We start from the raw sequence: 14,904 nt of genomic DNA, 5'->3' as shown, positions 1-14,904 counted from the left end.
GAGATAAACGCAGCAGCTCGCGCGAAGGACCGTCAGCGGAAGTTCGCCGCGCAGCAAAACACCGAGAGAAAAGAAATAAGGTGGGGTCTTTGGCGTCTGCGTCACGCTATCCTCTAGCTCCGGCATGGGAGAACGAAGGAAAGGATTTTCGCTTGCCGAGGCTAGATGGGGGCATGTGGAGAGAGTAATCTATGATATCTTGGCGATGACGCTCGCCTCCTGAAACCGTGCGTTCATGGCACTGAAGTGTTTATGTGCCGGCTGTTAATAAACCAGTTTCAGAAATATTTGCTGTAGAACGCTTCCTATAGAAGGCGCCTAACAACTTCCAGCGCATAAATAAAATTTCCTATGTGGCCTGGAAAGAGGCTGAAAAGAGGTACCCGCCTTGGTGGCATAGTGGCTTGGGCATTGCGCTGCTAGCCCATAGGCGTAGGATCAATTCGTGGCCACGGCTGCCGCATTTCGAAGGCTGCTAAATGCAAAAAGGCCCCTGTGCCGTGCATTGGGTGGTCGGAATTCACCTGGAGTCCCCCGCTACTTTTGGCACGTGAAACACGAGAATTGCATTAATTTTAATTACTCTTTTGAGATAAAGACGATGTATAAGCACAGCGGTTACAAAAAATCACTTCCTGCCTCCTTGTGGCGAGTCGGTAATCTAATATTACGGCACCTCATATTTATTCGTATTGACTTTATATCTTTATTCGGGAATTATGCAGGCTTTGTTTTGCAGATATATGTAAGAAAACATTACTTCGGGATGGTAAATTACAAAAATGATATAAAATGACTTCCAATGGCAGCCCAGCAATTCTGTAAGTTCGTATACGAAAATTAGTTTGAGCAGCCTCTTTCTCAAAACATTCAAATGTGGTCTTTTGATTCGTATGCATGTAGACTGTAGAAAATACTTATTGTGGATGCATTGGAATATGTTGCCGAAACGGAAAACGACTACTCATGATCGATGAAGTATATTTTACCTTTACTTTACCTTCAGCTTTTTTTTGCTCAGGAGCCGGTAATAGTTTCAAAAAGTCGTTTTCAGGGCTTACAAGTTACCTAGCTCGACTTACTCTTTTAATTTTCTCCTCACAATTACTTTCTATTTCTGTAAATACCAGAATGTCCTTGCTATTACCTGTGAACAGAACTCTTGACTTGAGATGACCGATGTCGTATACCTGGTTTTCAGCTAAGTGCAGGTGCAATAACCATCTTCGCAGCTGGCTTGACGACGGTAACAAGTAAGTTGCAATATTGTTTGAAGTTGAGGCATAAAACACATCTTTCTATTAGGAGAATTATTATAGCGGTTTACAATAAAGTGGCGTACTCTGACGGCAAACAGTTTATTTCGGCATTAAATAGGCTGTGTCTACAACTTGTTATAGAGCCTTAACATTGTGGTTTTCATTTTCATTTTTAATGGCCTAAGTTAGGACACATGGAACTGGTTTCGGCAGCAACTGAGAAGATGGCAAGTTGAGAATGACTACTCTGCTTGCTTACAAGTGTAATGTCATCGACAATGTCAGATTTATCCACTTGAACAGTGTACGAATCATCTCTTTATAAGCGTTTTAACAAATAGGCAAAGCTTATTATTCGGCATTGGCAAAGCATAAAGCAACAAAAAAGGATGCAAGTGCTCACACAAGTCATTATGTGCGCAGGAAAAGCCAGCAGTTAGTTGTCATAATGTACACCAACGATTTTGCAATCTCAACGCTCTCTTTGAAGCCCACAACGTCATAAGAAAAGTCATTCATAAACTAACACTAGTTTGTTATCGCGCTCTTTTGGGAGACTCGCATTTGTAATTGAATGCTTACAGAGGCAGTGTTAGGTCGTGCGTCTCGCTGTTCTATCGAATTCCGCTACAGGCAGAACAATTACCGGTTGGAAAAGAGCAGGTGTTATAATACTTGCGAGAATAGTAAGCGAAGCGTCCACTAGAGCCTGGCAGAACAAGGAAACTTGCTGATTGGTTAGTGGGAGGGAATTGTACGAAGTTGCTTGAAATCCTTACTGCTGTGAAGCATTGCCTTTATTTAAACAAACAGTAAAAATACGCCTCCGTTGGAGGGGAAACAAATAAACCATAGGGAAATTCACGAGCATAAAGAGGCGCATAAATGCAAGATATTTGTACTACAAGAAACTGTTTGATGCTTACACGTGAAGATGCTGTCCTAACATCACGTGTCACGCGACGGCATCGGGCACAATTCATGTTCGACATCTGCCGGCCTTGGCTCTAAGTGGCGCTGGCTAATACTCCTAAGGCTAGATCTAGTAAACATGTAATGCCCAACTTAGAGGACGATTTGACCGCCGTAGCCGTACGCGTAATGCTGAAGTTGTGAGCACTTCTCCTCATTTTTTTCTGTGTTCCCGGTCCTGCTTCACGCTGCACCGAACAGTACAATGCAAAGTGTGCACGTGTCGACGCCTCATCGCGTGACTATTCGTGCTCTAGCAGACGCGTATAGAGAATGTTTTCGCAGCAGCTAGGAAGCACTGGCGTGGTGCAGTGTTAGAGTAGCTGACTCGCGCACAGTGCCAGTGTTAGATATCGGCGTGAACTGGGTATGTTTGTTGTCCTTCCTGGCGCTAGCTGCGACGAAAACCGGTAGTGGCGGTGGTGGACAACATCGCCAACTAAAATGGCTATTGGATTGAGCCCGTAAATGTTTACGCTGTAAATGACGAACTTCAGCTTCCGCGTGGAGCATGTAACTCTGCCGACTATGCTTCACCCATAAGTACTGCTATCCCTCACAAGAGATGACCATGCAGCCTTAGCAGGAGAATCGAAAATGCAGAAAATGCAGCCATTTTACGAAGTTTGTGCAGCAATCACTTTCGTACGAACGGCACTGCTAACTCACAGCAACAAGAACCTTCCTAGCCTGCTCATTTCTGGTGTTAACTTGTTGTTCAAGAGCATTACTTATATGTGTAATTCAAAATGAAAAATAAGTACACTTTGGCTGCAAGACACTGCTATCATTCTTTTATGTTATTTGGGTGAGGCTAATAGTTGTTTAACGTTTTTCGCACCTAAACACAACCTAATCAATGCCTAGTGACGCATATTTTTGCAAAGGGTAAGTTTTATTATGCTTCTTTCTAAGGTATCGCTGTACATGAACAGTTTTTGCATGATGTCCCCTCGCGAGGTTAGTCAAGGTGGCGAGCTTCAGGAATAATGAAGATATTGCTCATCGCATTTAGTTGCTAACGTGTTCTCGATTTGTGTAACGCCATGTGCAAGCCATACGAATGAAGAAAACACTGCCCAATTAACCTCCGCGGTAGAGATGGATCGAGCGATAGCAATATACTGGTCCGAAAACGAAACGGCACTCGAAATAATGAAAGCATCTGAGCTCAGCCCCTTCATAAAATTTGCAAGGGCAAGCATCTGCAGGAATAATCGTGACATTCATCTTTTCAAAAACCGCTACCAGAAAAAGGAACTTTACTCCACCGAAACGACCTACCGTCACAGAAGAAGGCTGTGCAAGTACTACTGCGCTTTTTGCGATCTAGCGGCCTGGGTGAACTTTAACTGGAACGCCTCCTCTGTGTGTGTGCCTCCGTGTGTGCGTGTTTTTTTAACGTCTTCCTCTTTGTCCTCTTCATAACCTCTATCTCCCATCCCCAGTGTAGGGTAGAAAACCAGAGACCGATATCTGTTTGACCTCCCTGCCTTTCCTCTTTATCTCTCTCTCTCCTTTCGACTGCTTAACTAACCGCCTTGATTGATTATCGCCAATAATACCAGAAAGTAAACGTCGAAGAATACTCGAACATTTTGAACAATTTGTAGGCCGCTCTTATGAAGGAGTGTCGTAAAAGTTGGTCAAAACACGTTAGCTGGCTAGCTGGTTTGAAACCAGGATAGAATGGGTAAGCGCGACTGAACGAGGACATGGAAAAAACAGACAAACAGAGATCACAGTACATTCAACTATAGATTTCATTTTCACACGCTTTGATAAGTATATACCGAACGATTGGAAACAACCGAGACAAAAAAGAACATTCAGTGGTGTTCGTCGATGAACCGTACACACGTCTAAGACATGATCAAAATATACACTGCAATAGTAAAAATACTACAGCGAGGAATTGTATCTGCTGTTCACATGGCAACACTGATGACTTGCTCACGCACTTTTCTTCTAATTTTCACCTTCATAGGCCTCAAAAATCTCCCTTGTCATCCCACTATGAGCCCTTTACAAAACAGAAGTATTTTGAAACATGAGCTTGCAGAAAAAATATCGGCAATGAACGCCCAAATGGTCCGAGATTACTCTAGGGACCTCATATTGATGCTCATTTATTATCTGATTGATCCGCCTTCCATTTGACCGGGCGGATGCCTGGTCGAACAGGTTAACTCAGAGAATCACAAAACGAACGCATGGCTCTCCTGAACATCGCAAACAATTTGTAACTTGCCCTCACAACGTTGTCTATGTCATTTGGCCTTTGTGCGAAAAAATGTATGTGTTCAAACTGATAGATTCATCAATCAGAAAACAAAAGTGCATGAATACAGTGTCCCTAGAGTGAATCTCTGGCCAATTACGCATTCGTTGCCGAGATTGTACCTGCAAAACCCAGTTTGAAAGTACTTCTATTTTGTTAAAGCTTATAGCAGGATGACAAGGGACATTGTGGAAGCCTATGAAACTGCAAAATTAGAAGAAAGGTGCGGGAACAAGCCATCTGCGTCGCTATCTGAATAAGGGACACGATTCCTCAGTTTATCGCATTAACTATTGTAGCGTATGTTTTGATCATGCCTTAGACACTTGTACGGTTCATCGACAAGCACCACTGAATGTTCTTCTTGCTCTCGTTCCTTTCCGCTCATTCGGCGCATATTTAGCAATATGTGCGAAAATATATCTACTGTTGAAAGCAGCGCTGTCTCTATGTGCCTGTTTCTTTCTACATCCTCGTTCAGTTGCGCTTACACATTCTATCATGCATCCTGAACGGTTAGAAAATTGGGTTATTTTCCTCAAAAACTGTACCATACTATCATCGCGAATAAAACTGGCTGCATCAAACTGTAACCACGTGTCCCTTATTAGCTCCCGATCTCGCGCCTTGAGGCTATCATCAGTTCGCAGCTCTGGGTAAAATGCTGAACAGAGCGCATTTTCTAAAGCAGTGTTCATCCAAGTCACCATGCAGTTATCGACACTTTAATCAGTAACGACATGGCTAACGCTTATTGCCTACGTCAGGTAAGGCCTGTCACAGATAGGGTGTGTGGGATAGTGTAAATCTACGTCGGAGAGGTGCAGAGTGCTTTTTCTTTTTCTTTTTAGGAAAGAAAATCATGATGCCACAACAATTACCACTTCGGTAGCCGCCAAACAGTTCTTTCAGACCTCTATTCCTACAACTAGATCATGCGTTATCAACGAAGGCTTTACAAAAGCTAGAGTGAGAATCTAATGTAATCAAACTGAACTTAGTAGCTTCACAACACAGACTACGTTTTGTTCTATCGTACTTCTTCTTTATTCTCTTTTATCCCCCTTCCCCTTGTCTTGTTTCAACTTCTTCTATTTGCAGGCCGTCATAGGATTGCTTAATTCACCCCAGCATTGCTTGCATCCCTCCTCCGATGATACTTGAATATACTGCCAATAACAGCGGTCTCCGTGCTGTCATTGGAACCAGTGTACCGTATGGTCTTTAAGTGTCCTTGTTGACTTGCCGTCTTGATCACACGAAGTGGTCCGTTATAGGCCGCGCTCAGGCTTGGCCCTCTTTTTACCAGTACGTAGTCATCAATGGGGAGTGTTGGTAACGTTGTATTTTGCCTCTTGCCGAAATTTCTATTCATTCTTTCACGATACCTTGATCTACTGTGTTCAGTTCTTGCTGCTTCTGTGAGCTTTATGTTCTTGTCAATGCCTAGGCTTACATCCGCAGGCAGATAAGGTGGTCTCCCAGTTGCAGCAAATAAAGGAGTGCATCCCAGACCACTTGTATAGGAGTGGTTATGTTGAGCTACCGCCGCTTCCAGACAACATTTGCAACCACCTGGGAATGCTGAATACATGCTAATGCATTGCTTGATGTCCCTTATAGCCCTTTCAGCTAGCCCATTTGCTGCGGGATGACAGAGCGCAGTAAGCCATCACTTTATGTTACGCTTTTCAGCCCATTCCTGCGGCCCACGACTACAGAAAGCATGTCGATTGTCGGAGACAAATACTTTTACATTGTCAAACATTTTCCTGTTGATAATGGACATTACGCTATTTGCATCTTCTTTACCAGGTGTTGCTGCAATCATCCTGATTCACTCATTAATGTACAACAGGGAGGCTTGTGTCTGCTTAACACCTTCAGACTTCTTTCTTCGTTCCGCGTTATAAAGATGAATAACCTCAAATTTCATGTTAGAATATTCTGGCATAGCCATTTTTTGCGTCGGTTGTTTAAATTTCACTTCGTCCATCGAGCATTTATGACATGATAATACATAGTCTTTTGTTTCTTGCTTGATACGAGGCCATAAGAACCATTTGTCAATTTCATGTAGGTTCTCCAAAAGCCGTCGTTGCCTGCTGATTCGAAGCTATCATTATACAGTTCCAATATTCTTGGAACCAAGGAAGTAGGAACGGCTACTCGCCCATTTTTAGTACGTTGCTAAACCTCGGTGCCTTCCCATATCCTTGCGACATTTGCCTCTTCACGATTCTCTGAGAGCACAATGACTAATCGCGACATTGTGTCCGCACCCTTCATAGAAGCTCCCGGGCGATGAGCTACTTCAAAATCAAATTACTGAAGTTCACCTACCCAACGAGCTATCTTTCCTTTCAGTTCGGCCATCCTCAATATGTACGTTAGTGCTGCATGGTCTGTGTATAGCTTGAACTTTGCGCCTTTCAAACATGAATGTAAGTAGTGGACGACTTTTAAAACGGCGAGAGCTTCTTTTTCTGTCGTGCTATAGTTGAATTCAGTTTTGTTGAATGTGTCAGTGTAGTATCCAACTACACGAAACTGTTTTGGTGGTCGTGATGAGTTTCTCTGATACAAGACTGCTCCCGTGCCATAATGAGATGCACCGGTATTCAATTCGAAGGACAGTGCAATGTCTGGTAAGCACAACACAGGATCGGAAAAAACTATTCGGAACATTTCTCGGTAGGCATCATGATATTCCTCTGTCCAACAAAGGGGAACGTCCTTCTGAGTCAATCTTGTCTGACCGCGACTTTTGAGAGCATAATCTTGAAGGAATGCTCTGAAATGGGCCGCGGAGCCTGGAGACATGCGAAGCGAGTGTACATCGAATGAATTTACTAGTTTTCCTATGCGAGTTACCGATTCTTCTTTCGCATTCTTTGTTGTTCCGTCCAAAACTTTGCCAAGAAATGTCACTTTAGTCTTGAAGAACTTACTCTTTTTGAAATTAACTAAGCATTAGATAACGCTGCCAGAACGTGACCCATATATTCTTCATGCAACCTTTCACTTTTAGAGTACATGATAATGTCGTCCACGTAAGCATTGCAGAAGCGTCCAATCTAGAGATTCAATACTGCGTTCATCATCTTTTGAAACCAACTGCTGATTTTTTCCACCCAAAAGAAAGGCGGTTGTACTCGTATATGCCAAAGGAAGTCGCAAATACGGTGCAATGCATGGTGTCTTCTTGCAGTGACATCTGCCAGAAGCCGTTGCACAAGTCTGTGCGAGAAACCGGAGTCTGTACCTCCTGTTTCATCAATGATGGCGTCAATCCTTGGCACTGGAAAAGGAATCAATAGGGTTTGATTATTTACGGCTCTGTAATTCGTAGATAGCCGCCAGCTGCCATCTTACTTTAAAGCAATGGTGATAGGTGGAGTAAAGGGAGACTCCGATGGGCGAACTACATTAGCTTGTAACATCTTTTGTAGCTCTTCTTTTAGCCACGCCTTCTTTGCTCTCGTCAAGTTGTATGGCTTTTCTCTCACAACTGTTTTGTCGGACAGGGTAAATGGAACTTCGAACTTTGTTGTCGCTGGTGGATATCCTCCCAAGCACACAAGGTAGGGGTAGAGTTGAGGAATTACACTTACTTCAGCATCCATAGGTGGTCGTTTTTCTGTCCCGACTCTGTTTGTTCAGCCTCTCGATCAACAGATACAATATCGTCCCAATAAATATTCAGTGTTAATAACTTAATGTCAGGATGAGTTAGGAGATAAGTCGTACTCGACAGTGCCTAAAATTAATGCAGGCACTTCTACCTCTTTAGATTGGTACTTTACTTCCCCCCCCCCCCAGGCGTGCGCACTCACAATATTCCCTGTTGCTTCCATCATACCCACGCACAAGAACTAATCTCCCTCGGAATACATCTTGTGGGTTTGCGTTGCTATTCTGAAGAATGGATACAGAAGCTCCGCGTTCTATAAGTGCTCTTGCACGTTGTCCATTAACCTCAATTTCTATATGTAATAAACTCGCAGAAATCAAAGAAACAGTCTCGTTTTTTTTTTGTCATGGGGTCAGACTGACCAGCCTCATTGATTAGCTTTTTTTTAAGTCTGGGCAAATTGCGTTCCTCAGGTAATGACTCTCTTTGCGCAGTATGCAACGACCGACAGTGACTTCCTCTTGGTAACCGTTCTTTGCCAAACGTTCATGAAATTCTCCGTTTCTCGATGATTCAGCCCATTGCACATCCCAACATGGTTCTGTCGTCCTCTCCATCCAATGACAGGCCATCTTTTGAAGTGACTCCAGCAAAGCCTCCTTAGCTTTTAGTGTTGCATATTGAAATTGTTGTTGCAATTCCCGAGGTAGGTCGTGTATTTTGAGCGTTATAACAAATTGTAGTGGAAGTCCCGGCTCTGCAAGTTGAAGTAGTCGACGCTTTTTGAAGAAATACTCGAGCACTGCTCCATACTTGTAGCGACAAAATATGGTTTGTTCCCATCGCTCAAGCGGGCTGCCACAAAAGGAGGAGGTGAAACTCTCCTTCCACGCGCTCCATGCATCACATTGATATCCCGTGATACGCAGCTCCTAACATTTTCTAGCGATGCCATTTAGAAAAGGGAGCATATGCTTCACTTTTCTTTCATCTGTGTCCCAGCCGTTTTGTCGGCAGGCGTATTCAAAGAACGCAATCCAAGCTTCTGGGTTCCCCGACAAACCATCAAAGGGTTCAGGTTCCACAACCTTTGTAGGAACGCTTTCTTTGAGACTCAGAGCCGAGACAATAGTCAGAATCATTTCAGCTTGCTGTAAAACTTGCTTTTCTTCAAGTCGAATAGCCTGAAGCATAAGAGAGAGATCTGCACGGTAAGGTGGCTCCGATGCGACTGACTTCTCTACTTGTGATAGCACAAAGCGGTTGAAAAGGGAGGCTTGAAGATTTCTCTTCCGGGACCCTTTCTCCAAGGGTTGGTCCAAAGACATAGATGCCTTCTGCTGAACGACAGACACAAGCTCACCTGTCGTCACGCCGACGGGAAGATCGACAGGTGGGTCGGCAGGGAGCTCGTACTTCGTTAAGACGATGCTATCTTTGGCTGGCCGAACGAAGAAGGTTACCCACTTCATGGATCGTATAAAGCCGACTGCACCAAAATATGTGATAAAACTGCACTGAGTAGCTTCACAACTCAGGCTCCATTTTGTTCTATTGCAATTCGCCTTTATCCTCTTTTCTCCGACTGCCCCTTGTGTTGTTTCAACTTCTTCTATTTGGAGGCCTTCATAGGATTGCTTCATCTAATATTCTTGCTACAGCTAATGCAGAGCCTATAAGAACTACATGAAACCGAAAACACTGTGTCCAACGCTGTCAATATTGTCGCCGTGCAGCTTACCGTACATTTAGAAGTAATTGCGGTATGACTTCCCTCCCCTTCCCACAATATTATATTCTGGCTCAACCATAATATGTTTGTATTTTCGTAAAAGGATCACAGCAAGAGTAGCACAAGCGGTCAAAAACGCACACCTTAACTGGTATGGCTTTGGATCCTTAAGACTCTATCCTAATGCAAATGTGATAGCGAAACTGCTTTATAATCGATAATATTTTTTGTCTGCATTCATTACTTTACAGTTTTCGGAACACCTCTCATCTGGTGCAATATAATAATTGGACTCGGTGGAACAATTTACACTGCACTTGTGAGTATTCTAACAGAGTTATTGGTATAGAGTGGCTTTTCAAGGTTATGTTCCGTTGCATGCAACTGCCTCTGCATTCCCAGGTATGATTGGGCACACACACACACACACGTACGCACGCACGCACACACACATGCACACACACACGTACGCACGCACGCACACACACATTAACACAAAGATGTGGGGCAACCACACCACAGAATGGCGCGCTAAGGTCGGCGCCTTGAACGACGATGAAGTGCGTAAGCTGCACGCTCTTCTTCTGGCCCGCCATTAAAGAGAAAAGTTAAATTTGTAACACCCTGTCTCCAATATACGTTACATTTTTCTGGTGGAGGTGCGGGGCACATGCTACCACTCCCAGATCGAACACCGTCTACAAGCCCAGCACGAAGTCTGGTCGAGCTGACTGCTGTGCACGTACGGACAAGCGTCCGACTTCAAGGACTGCCACCTTAGCACGAGCTGCTACCTAACCAAGTCAGAAGGATGAGTACGTCGGTTCAATCATCTTCCTTGACCACGCCGTCCGAGGTCGTCCTCAACCAGCCGCGAATCCCCACGTTTTTCCATGGGGACACCTTTGAGGATGTAGAGGACTGGCTCGATCACTTGGAGCATGTCGCAGAATACAACAGCTGGACTCCAGTGCACAAGCTACGGCACACCTACTTTGCCCTCGAGGACTATGCGCGGGCATGGTTCGAGAACCATGAGGCGGCCCTTTCGACATGGGACGAATTCCGACGGCAGCCAATCGGCACATACGGCAGCCTCGATCGCAAGGAGCGAGCTGAATCTGCAATTCAGGCGAGAGTACTGCAGCCGAACGAAATCATCACAATGCTTGTTGAATATATGTGCCGACTTTTCCAGCACACTGATCCATCCATGCCGGAAGAAAAGGAGCTCATGTACTTGATGCGTGGTGTCAAGCAAGAGTTATTCGGTGGCCTCATATGCAACCCACCAAAGACCGTTGCAGAGTTTCTCGCGGAAGACATATCAATGGAAAATGCACTGCAGCAGTGAACACGGCAGTTCAACCACGACGTGGCGACCCTATCGCATGACCCTCTCGCTATGCCCTTGGACAATACCTATGCCTTGCGGGAGCTCATTAGGCTTGTTGTTCGGGAAGAGCTCGAAAAGCTTCAGGTGGCTACAGCATCGGTACAGTGACTCGCTCTGGCTGAGGTTGTTGGGGATGAAATCAGGCAGGCAGTCTAAGTCCCACAGCCAAGCGAGACACCCCAGCACGAGGTACGGCAGCCACAACCTAGCATGTCCTATGCGGAAGCAGTGTGAAGTTCGTTGTCCCAGATTTTTCGCGATGTGAGCGACTTCCCGAACTTTCATGGTGTGCGCGCCGTTGAACAAGCAACTGGCAACTTCAGGCCTCGCCGCACGCCATTCGTGGCTGAAACACCACCCCGCAAGAACGACGTATGGCGCACCGCAGACCGGAGGCCCTTGTGTTTTCATTGCGGTGAAGCCGATCACCTCTACAGGGCGTGTCCGTACGGCCGAGCTCGGCTCCGCAGATTTTCACTGAATGCGCCGTGCCCACGCAATGGTGAACGCCCCCTGGAGATTGAAGCATACCCCGCGAACGCTACGACTTCATTTGCCCCACGATTCCGTGAACCCCGGTAACCATCACCCACCCGAAACAGGTCTTCCAGACCCCTCTTCGCGCCGACAGCAACGAAGCGTCGCTCACCCAGCCCTGCCTTCCGGGAATATGGAGTCCAGTGAGCTGCGGAGGTGAGATCGCTGACGTTGCGAACGCTGAAGGTCCTTCACTACGACGACCGCGATATGGCGTAATTGAGAGGCAGTGAAAGCAGTGTATTTCCATGTCAGTATCCTGCGACGTACCAGTTGCCATAGAAGACCACGAAGTCACGCCGTTAATCCACACGGATGCGGACACGTCTGTTATGAGCCAGAATCTGGCGCGTATACTGAACAAAGTTTCCACGCAATGGACCGGAACTCAGATTCGTATTGCAAGAGGGCATCTCATAGCTCCAATGGGCCGGTGCACGGTGCGAGTCAACATTCGGGGCTTCACGTACATCGGGGACTTCGTCATTCTTCCTGAATGTTCAATGGGTCTTATACTCCACATGAATTTCTTTCAGGCGAACCGTGCCATCATCGACCTGCGAGAGTCTAGAGTCAGCTTCGCTACCACGCAAGCCATAGCGAACAGTAATGACGACCGTGACGTCGCGCTTCGCGACGTCACGGTCGCGTCACGGTCGCGTATACTTCGCGTAGCTGACGATCACGTCACGTTGCCACCCAAAAGCAGCGTGCTTACCCTTGTCCGATGTGACATGGAGGACGACACCGAAAGAATTGCTGAGGCAAACGTGCCCCAACTTCTTGAGCACCACATTTGTATAGCCAGAGGGCTTTTTCAGGTGCGAAGGAAATGTTCAGTCGTTTTGCTAACAAACTTTAGCAACGAATATCGGCATGTATCGCGAGGAATGACAATCGCATTCCTTCGCAAAATCACTGATGATACTGACATTGCGACATTGGAAACCGCATCGTCTCAGCAATTTGGGTTACCCAGCCTAAAAGAACAAATTCACGTTAACGCCGCTCTGTCAGACAACCAGAAAGATCGTCTACTGAGTCTCGTGAATGAATTTGCGCACTGTTTTTCAGCGTCATCCAAAGTGCCGCGCACGTCCATCAAAAAGCACCGCATCATTACGGACGAGTCCGCCCGTCCTGTTCGTCAGCATGCCTACAGGGTGTCTCCAGTGGAAAGGAAATCGATCAAGCATCAGGTGAAAGAGATGCTCCAAGATGACGTGATCCACCCTTCCACCAGTCCGTGGGCCTCCCCTGCAGTGTTAGTCTGAAAGAACGACAACACACTATGCTTCTGTGTAGACTGCAGAAAGTTGAACCGTGTCACCAAGCGCGATGTTTATCCATGGCTAGGCATCGACGACGCACTGGACCGTCTACAACATACAAAGTTTTTTTTTCTTCGTTGGATATTAAATCAGGGCATTGGCAAATCGAAGTTGATGAACAGGATCGTGAAAAAACAGCGTTTGTGACGCCTGACGGGCTTTATGAGTTCAAAGTTCTCTCCTTCGCTCTCTGTTCCGCACCTGCCACTTTTCAAGGGATGATGGACAGCGTGCATGCTAAACTCAAATAGAAAACCTGCCTCGTATACTTGGACGATGTCGTCGTGTTCTCGAGCACGTTTGATGAACATCTCGCACGACTCGAGAGTGTCCTCGCTGCGATCGATACTGCCGGCCTCACCATAAAGCCTGACAAATGCTACTTCGGGTTCCAAGAGCTCAAATTTATTGGCCATGTCGTTGGTCCTCAAGGTGTCCGACCATACCCCGACAAGTTAGCTGCCGTAGCCAAGTTTTCACTAGCCACAGACAACAAGGCTGTCCAACGATTTTTTGGATTGTGCGCATATTGTAGACGCTTCGTCGATGGATTCTCCAGAATTGCTTAGCCTCTTGCACGCGACGATGTGCCTTTCATTTGGGCGGACGAGCAGCAGCAATCGTTCAATGAATCGCGCAAGCGTTTGCAAGAGGCCCCAATACTTGCTCAATGCGACGAAGACGCTGACATTGAAATTTATACTGACGCCAGCAATTCTGGTCTCGGCGCAGTTCTTGTGCAGGGGCAAGCTGGTGTGGAACGCACCATTGCTTATGTAAGCCGCAGCCTCACCAAGGCTGAAAAAACTACTCAACAACTGAAAAAAACGCTTCCTGGTTGTGTGGGTAATTAGTAAATTCCGACCCTACTGGTACGGTAGACCCTTTAAGGCAGTCAGTGTCCACCACGCACTGTGCTGGCTTGTCAACCTCAAGGATCCTTATGTCAGACTAGCACGTTGGAGCCTGCGCTTACAAGAGGACGACATTACAGTTGTCTACCGACCTGGAAGCAAGCACAGTGACGCTGGCTGTTTGTCACGCGCACCACTCTCTACGACGTCATCCGACCCTGACCATGACTTGGTGTTTGTCGGCGTTATCAACGCCATAAAGATGGCTGAGCACCAGCGCGCTGACGCTGAGCTGCTGCCGCTGATCGAGCACCTGCAAGGAGTTGAATGTGTTTTACCCCGCTCTTTTGCGCGCGGCTTATTATCATACTGCTTGCACAACAACGTCCTTTGCAGGAAAAACTGCGGAAACGGTCCCAATACGCACCTCCTTGTCGTGCCGTCGGCGCTGCGCCAAGACATTTTGCAAGCCTGCCATGATGAGCCATGCGCGGGACACCTGGGAGTTGCTGCGACATTAGTAAGGAAACGCCGGAAATATTACTGGCCCAGGCTTTTTTCTTCTGTGCAACGGTGCGTGAAGGCCTGCCGCGACGGTCAGTGCCGCAAGAAACCACCAGTCAAACCGGCCGACTTTCTCCATCCTGTAGACGCTCCTCAAGCGCCGTTCCAACAAGTAGGAATGGATCTACTAGGGCCATTCCCACTGACCTCTTCGCGCAACAGATGGATAGTCGTCGCTACCAACTACTTAACCCGGTACGCCGAAACCAAAGCTATCCCTCAAGCAAACTCGTATGAAGTGGCCAAGGTCTTTGTACGCCTCATCGTCCTACGACATGGTGCACCGTGTGTTGTCATCACCGACCACGATACAGCATTTACAGCGGAACTTATGCAGGACGTTC

General features: G+C 46.3%; 1 protein-coding gene across 1 annotated transcript in view; it reads left to right on the top strand.

Moving 5' to 3' along the window:
• Positions 1-14,904, top strand: part of LOC135905803 (sodium-coupled monocarboxylate transporter 2-like) — a 50,973-nt gene that overhangs the window by 16,047 nt on the left and 20,022 nt on the right. The window contains exon 2 of the mRNA XM_070539420.1: positions 10,130-10,197. The gene's annotated coding sequence lies outside the window, so the exon portion shown is untranslated. The remainder of the gene's footprint in view (positions 1-10,129; positions 10,198-14,904) is intronic.

Source organism: Dermacentor albipictus, chromosome 5 (assembly GCF_038994185.2).
Source record: "Dermacentor albipictus isolate Rhodes 1998 colony chromosome 5, USDA_Dalb.pri_finalv2, whole genome shotgun sequence".
NCBI lineage: Eukaryota > Metazoa > Arthropoda > Arachnida > Ixodida > Ixodidae > Dermacentor > Dermacentor albipictus.
Note: the sequence above shows the minus strand (reverse complement) of the source record. Positions and strands in the feature narration are given on the sequence as shown.